At 35.5% G+C, this 8,147-nt stretch overlaps 1 long non-coding RNA gene across 1 annotated transcript; it reads left to right on the forward strand.

The window, feature by feature from the left end:
• Positions 1-395: 395 nt before the first annotated feature.
• On the forward strand, positions 396-7,874 carry LOC147907902 (uncharacterized). The gene is made up of 2 exons (XR_015546906.1): positions 396-4,292; positions 7,762-7,874. It is a non-coding gene; the product is annotated as an uncharacterized LOC147907902 (long non-coding RNA).
• Positions 7,875-8,147: the final 273 nt, after the last annotated feature.

Consider the following 8,147-nt stretch of genomic DNA (forward strand, 5'->3'; position numbering starts at 1 on the left):
TTGTATCATACGATTTGAGAATTCTTTAGTTACGAGTATTTTATGATATGCAGAACAAATAGATTTATTATAATAATAAATTATTAGTGAAAATAAGAGGTAAAGAATCAAATAATAACTTATGATAATTTATACAAAATATTATAATCTAAACTCTCAATCAAATATTCAGTTAAGTACATTAAAGATTTTGATTGTTGCTCGTTTGAAAATTAATTGATGTAAAGTATAAGTCAAATAAAAGTAAGTCAATAAAATCGAAAAACAAGTCTGTTCAAAACTGTGAACATTTATGTTTTCGTATATCGTCAAGTTAAAATAAGTATGTTAAAATAAGAGTTATCCAATAACTCATCTTTCATTAAATTTAAACCATTTTTTTGTTTTTTAATATGTATCATTTTAGAAATATTTCTTTTACGATATTTTTTTTCGAAATCAAGAGTACTAACTTTTTCCCAATCGAAGTCGTAATTAGTTTCCGTGATATGTTTCAAGATTACTGAGTATTTGGACTGGTCTAATTTTATATTATTGCAATGTTCTTTAATTCTTGTTTGCAATTGTCTCTTCATTTGGCCAACATATGATGCATCGCAGTTATTACAGTTTACTTTATATATGACATTATTATTTCTATCATGTTGATTTTTATCTTCTAAACTTTGATTTTTATCTTCTAAACTTTGATAAATTTATTGAGCTTGTTTAAGCACCTATAGCCAATCATGTTTTTGGATTTATTAATATACTTAGTAATTTTATAAGAAATAGATCTTATATATGGGAAAATCATTATCTCTCTCAAAACTTCATCAGTATCAAGTTATCTAAGCTGGTATTATTAACCATCGTGGATTTTCTACAAGTCAAACTTTTAATCCTTTTGTTAATATAATAAAAAATCATTCCTAAAAGATAACCGTTATCCTTCAAATTCTTTATTATAAATTCTATGTTCTTATTATATAATAGAATGCAGAATTTGATAATAAAATCGCTCTATCAACTAAGCTATATATGTCCCTATCTTATGACATGCGGGATAATTCGAATAGAATGACAAACACTACCTGAGAATGTTTTTTTATAATACCAATCTAAAATGATAGTATTGTCTTTATTGATGACTGATAAATCCAAAAAAATTCAGACAATGATTTTCCTCATATTCAATAGTGAATTTAAATTTATCATGCTGTTCATTAAATGAATTTAAAATTTGAGTGACCTTATCTTTAGGTGCAATCATAAAGATATCATCAGCATATCTAAAGTATGCAGAAACCCGAAATTGTAAAGAATTTAACACTCTCTCTTCCAAATCATTCATGACAATGTCAGAAATGATAGGGGAAAGGGGGAAACCCATAGGTGTGTCAAAAGTTTGTTTGTAAATAATCCCATTAAAAGTAAAATATATCGATGTTAAGACAAATTTGACCATATTAATGAATTCATTCTTTGGTATATTTGTGGCACCTTTAATGGAATCCCACCGTTCCCATCAATCCATCCAGCACAACATCCAATGGAATATTAGTGAACAGAGAAGTAACATCTAATGAAACCATTATCTCCGTTTTGTCAATCATCATTCCAGTTAATTTATTGGGAAATTCAAAACTATTTTTTATTTTACTTTTTGCAGAAGGGATATTCTTAGAGATAATATCTTGCAAAAAACCAACTAATGAATATAGAGCTGTGTTGATTGAAGAAATAATAATTCTAAAGGGAACGCCTTCCTTGTGTATTTTTGGTAAAGCATATGTCTTCGGCAAGATAGAATCACTTGACCTAAGACTCCAAAATTCCTTATCCGAAATGAATCTCTCCTGATGCCATTTTTTTAACATATTATTCAGATTTCTTTCAATTATCATTGTCGGATTTTTTTAACCACCAAATATGTATCAGAATTTTTAAGTAATTCATTAACCTCATTATAAAGGTCATATCCATGGTTACGTTATCCTTGTCGTGTGAAAAGTATGTCTTTATTATTATTACACCATTGTGTCGTTCACTTTACCATCTTATTAATTTTTCTATCATGATTATTTAAATGTGGATTGTTATGGAGAAACTGATGGAATTTCGGAACTCGATATTCCAAATTTTTAATCAAGTTATTGCGATTGGAGCAGCTCTTAATATCCTTGATGAATTCCCAGATTGATTCCTCTTTATTGTTGGAATCTGGAAGAAATTGCTACCCAATTGTAATAAATCTCTTACATATGCAGGAATGCTTGTCTCACATAAATTGACTAATCATTGTTTGTTAGTTTGTTCTAATGGATTAAAAGAAATGTTCACAGTTTTGAATAAACTTGTTTTTACGATATAATATATTCGATTTCATTGACTTACTTTTATTTGACCTACACTTCACATCAGTTAATTTTCAAACGAGTAACAATCAGTATCTTTAATGTACTTAACTGAATATTTGATTGAGAGTTTAGATTATAGTATTTTATATAAATTATCATAAGTTATTATTTGATTCTGTATTTCTTATTCTTACTAATAACTTATTATCTTATTATCTTAATCTATTTGATCTACAGAATATCATAAAATACTCGTAACTAAAGAATTCTCAAATCGTATTATACAAGTCTGTGATAAATTGGATTCTCGATCTTAACTGAGGAATTTGGCAAATCTATCTTTATCGATAAACATAATTAATCTACTGTTGACTGAAGTATCCAAATGTTTCTACTTTATTGTCATCTGGCGGGATACTTATTGACGTTCGAAATTTTTTTATATTATATTTTTTTTATATTTTGACACTTCATCATTGATGGTTTTTAAATTTTCATTGTATCCGTTATTCTTTGTACATTAATTTAAGATTGGATTTCTGCGATCTAGCACTGAGGAAGGCTTTGCAAGTCGAAACGTTTGTTAATTATATTAATTCAAAATTAATTTAATTAAAGCCGGGAATAAGCCATGACATTGTGTTAATTCTATACAGGGTGATTTTAACATATTTCGTCACTCATCATGAGCAGGTAGAGTGAATCAAACTGAGTCGAAAAGTCATGTATCATTTTGCAGTTTACGCAATAATTAACGAGAAATTAATGTTTAAAGATAGACGAACATGTGCGTCCGCCCGGCCTACTACTGCCGGAAGAGCAGCCTATCGTCCCCACCGATCGCATAGCGCGCCGGCCGGGCCGCGAGGAGCGGGGATAGCCTGGCAGGCGCGTCGTTCGAGTTTAGTGGCTCGCGGCCGATTTCCATTCCCTGCGCGCCAAGCTAATGATGGCGGATATTCGGCGCTTTAGAAATAATATCTTGAAAATTGGGAAATGATCAAGAACTCTTCGAAAACTCAGTTTAGTTCGTTTTAAAGCGTACACATGTACATACAAAAAAATGTTACATAAATATTATTTGTTTCAAGTAAATAAATGTATTTTAAAATTATATTATCAAGAAAATATTCTTTGCAAAGATAATCGTTACTCTTTAACAAAGAAAAATAAAAATCGCGGATACACGTACCCATGTAAATCGGCTTGTTGAACTTCACCTCGAGTTTGCGCTGTCGACTGCGATAAAATTTTCCGCGAAGACGCTACGGCTGTAAAAATTCAGTTTTGCGATTACTGCCTCCGCGCTGTACCGACAGTCCCATTTTGTTAATAATTTTACGTCGACGTGGTTGCGCACATTCTCCATAGTTTTACTGAATACCGTGTTGTTCATTTTTGTTGTTGTAATTTATATAAATTTTTCTCGAAATCATTTTTTGTGCGAGTTCTGAAATTTGTATTCAGTTCAATATAATCGCGAAGCCATAGAGATTGCGTGAATTGTAGCAGCCGATGGATCTTTGTTACGCGATGACCGTGACAAGTACATTGCTGCAAGCAGTGGATGACGTAACGCTGTTTATCATACAACGTTGCTAGAAATTTAATCTTGCTCTTTCCGGGCGGCTTATCGCGCATCGGACGGAAAGATAAATCAGTATGTTGGTTGTGTAGATACTCGAGATCGACTACGAGAAATGTAACTAGTGGGTGAATCCAGAACGATCGCGCTCGCGTCAAAGTTCGTAGCGTCTTCGACCCATCGAAATTCGACGTATGGCAATGGTCGCCCATCCATATAAATTGTTAACGTAATACATCAAATATGATGACGGTTCCGACGGGTCGTACGAACGCATGTACTTGTTACTAGCCTGCGTGTATCTGTTTGAACATTGACTGAGACCGCCGCGTATACCGCGCTCGATGAACATGATCATATCAATGTCGGTGAGTAATTCAAATTTTGTGCACGTATATTTTAACATTACGTCCCACGTGAAATCAGGTAAGATGTAATAATGTGCAGGATCGAGACCGTAACTTGCAACACAACTTTCGCGGAAATTTTCGAAAATGTTGGCCAGTAACAAGACATCGATTTTAAGTACAGTTCACTGTACTCACCGAGCGTTCGGATGGAGAATCACTGCCATACGTTTGTAGCGTGAGCGTAATCGCTCTCGGATACTGTATCGCCCGTTAACGAACTGTAAAATGATTCGCGTGGTAGTAAGCGCGTGTGCTGCAATTTTTCGACGCAATCAATGTACTTGTACAGAAAGATATCTTTACGAGTCAGTAATTCAATTTCTTCATCCGATATTGTTGAAAATTCGAAACGTATATTTTTAATTTGTCTCTGCTTAGAAACGACGCTAATTATCAAGGCTTATACTAAGAAATTTAAATGAATCGATGAATAATTTTATGCATTTTTATGCGTCTGCTTTCTCGGCGGTATCTTTAACATGTTTAGTGAACGAAATATGTTTTTCTTTGGTTATTGGTAACGCATCTACATATCCATCGTACACAATAGAAAGTTCCTTAATTATAAAGTTCGTGTCGTAACCCGATAGATTATAAAAACGATCGGAATATATAATGAATTTTTATAATTTAAATTACAATTTTTGAATGCGCTGGATCACGGTATTTATCGGTGAAATGGCAATGATCGCGTACCCGCGTATGATCCGACGCGAACAGTTTCTCGGAGGTGTGACAACGCATCGCGGTACACCTCCCATTGTTCTTTTCCATTGACAACGTTTCCATGTTGATGGACATGTATATGGATACAATATATTTTACACGATATATCAAGTCTTGGAGTTGTCGCGCGAACTATGTCATACAGTCTTCATCGCGACGGAACCGATAACGTCGTACGAACATCGCACGTAGTATATTAAATGCCTCGTGCTGTTGATATGTATACGACGACGCATCTTCCATGTCGGGTTCCGTCTTTCGTAGAACGCACTCCAAGTCAGCGTAGACGATGAATGGGCGCGCTCTTTATTGGTTCCCATATTCGAGCCACTTGTCGTCCACAATCGGCAATTGGATAGCGCAGTCGTTCATTTTCCCACAGTCCATTGCGTGCGACTGCAATTTTTCGTTCGTACTGAAGTAGTGTAAGCATCTGAAAAAAAAACAAAAAATTATAACTATTACCATTATTTTATTAGTAAGACGGAAAATTATAATAATTTTTTCACATGTACTTACCAATCGCAAAAAATTTCTTCTTCTTGTTCCTAGTAATGTGCGCTCTCACGAGACGGGATAGATTTTATATCCATGCCCAACATCGTCGTCGCGTGGATCTTGCATGTACAGCACGTTGACGTGTTTCTCCTTCTTGTCACTGAGCCGCAGAGAAAGGACTTGTTTATTCTCGATGCCATATTGATTGACATCGCGTTTAAACGTTCAAATCTGGAAATGCTTTTTAATGTCATTGGAAATTCGATATCCACGAGATTCAACACTGTCGTGTAATGCGGATATGACGATTCCCGATTCGCATTTCTTTCAATCGAGTATAGAGCAGCGACCACGCGAAGCACGCATTGTCCGTCGTACGCACATTGATCATCGCTCGTTTCATCGCTATTTCCCGCGGCACTTTGATATGGCATCCCTCGCGCAAGGAATTTAGTTTGTTCACATTGGTAGTCAAATTCAATATACGACAATGCCCACCCGCTCGTCGCGTTCCTAAAACTCTTTGAGTGACATCAATGTGGACTCGATGAGCTGCTCGTATCACTCGCGCAAATCGGTGTATGGGTATATCTCAATGTTCTTATCTCTAATGCTCTTCTTATCTCTGTTCTTGTCTCTAATCTCTTAGTGTTTACACTCTTTGTTGTTCGTCGCAAACTCACCGTTGAACGCGGTGTTCGCTTTTACACTACCGTGTCTTTCTATCGAAAAACAGTTTTAGTGCAAGATTCTTATCACGAAACTCCATTCATATATTGTCAATAATCAGCAGTGCGACTCACTTTTCACAACCCGCGGGAATCTTAATGCACATGCACCAACGCTGGCTTTTATCTGCGATTTTCTTCGTCCAATAATAGTCGTTCTTTATTACATTGACATTTCTATTCCAGCAATCTCTTTTCATACTCATCGTCCTCGTAACATTTGTCTTGTAACCGTGGTACACTTTCTGTCGCGCGAATAAAGATCAGTTAGGGGCTCTCTGATAACTATTCCATGTTTCTACGTATACTTAATTCTCGTGTAGGAATTGCACCGGCGATATTCATATATCTATGTCTCTCTTTTGCGCATTACAGATTTGAGAACATACAGCACATCATCTACATTACAGTCTTCCCTCATATTTTCTAATAGTGTCTAGTAGTGTCTCGCAATACTGTTCACAATTGTTTTTCAATGTGTGGGCACTTGTTGCACGGAAATATAATGTACATTGGCACTCTGCAATTCGTGGAAGACGACCGCCCAGCACATCAATATAATCGATATCGTGCTTCCTTACAAGATATATTCTTACAACATCGATGTCAGCCAAACGGATGCATGCTGTACATACAGTTACAGCACTACCCGTTGTATAGTAGCACTGGATTATGTAATGTTTAGTATAGCCGTTCAGTGCACGGATTTCTAGAGACGGCAAAAATTTCTCTGCGTGATCCGTATCGTGCTCGTTCGAATCACTAACATAACCAGCATCTTCGGATAACACTTCTTCGTTGGAATCTTGGTCCATTATTTCCTCAAAATCTATTTCCATTTCTTCGAACATTTCGAACACTTCGTCTTTAGTATATTCGCAAACTGCTCCAGATCCACGTTTCTAATATACTACGTTGGCTATGTTCTCAACGTTCGCATGATGGTTAGACATACTTTTTCCATTATTCTTATTGACCGATTCGTTCGTCTTCCAGGACATCAACTGTGGAACTGAGGCGCTTATAACCTATTATATATTTCATTTGTGACTTCTTTGTTCCTTTGCCGCTATGTTTAGTTTAGCAGCCGAAACATCGCCGCTTCCCTTGTCGCGTCGCGACATATCATCGATCTGACAGTATCTATAAACAATGTATATCGCTTTTTTCATTCAATCGTAAGCTTCGACGTTAAGACATGGACCGAGTAAAAGAATATATACACCGAAAATCGATCGAGTTAAGGGAGTACCATCCCTTGTCACCAAGTCCGCTAAGTCTACCATTATTGAGGGAAAAAGCGAGATATTGGGAATGTCTTGGTGAAAAAGCATCAAAATCGCTAACATGTTCCTCACCATCAATGTCATCAATGCTATAATGTATCGCATTTAGAATAATTAGTGCTAATGCATTTTATTCTCTGCTGAAAAAGCGAATAATGGTCAAAAAAGTTTTTCGTTTTCTTTTTCCAGAAAACGCTGCTAACGATCGCATTCGGACGCTTTCGATCGCGAAAAAAATGTAATAAAAAATGAGAAACAATCAGTGTAATGTAAATAAAAAAAATTTTTTGTTCGCATTACTACATATGTATTTTCTTTTACTTCCCATCTTTTGCCTCGACACGCTGGTAAAAAACCATATTGAAAAAAACTGTGGCATAAAAAAAGAGACTTTTACTCTATTGATTCATTTTTTCCGTCCTTTTTTTATTTATATCACGTTACACATTACTCCGATATTGTCGTGCTCTATCTTTCTTTAACATTTCTTTTGTTACTTATGCATTTATGAAGAGGATGGTAGAGCGACGACGGGCGGCGGCGGCGGCGGCGGCGGTAGATGGTGGCGGTGAGTG

This window comes from Acromyrmex echinatior, chromosome 12, assembly GCF_024713525.1.
Source record: "Acromyrmex echinatior isolate Ae372 chromosome 12, ASM2471352v2, whole genome shotgun sequence".
Classification (NCBI taxonomy): domain Eukaryota; kingdom Metazoa; phylum Arthropoda; class Insecta; order Hymenoptera; family Formicidae; genus Acromyrmex; species Acromyrmex echinatior.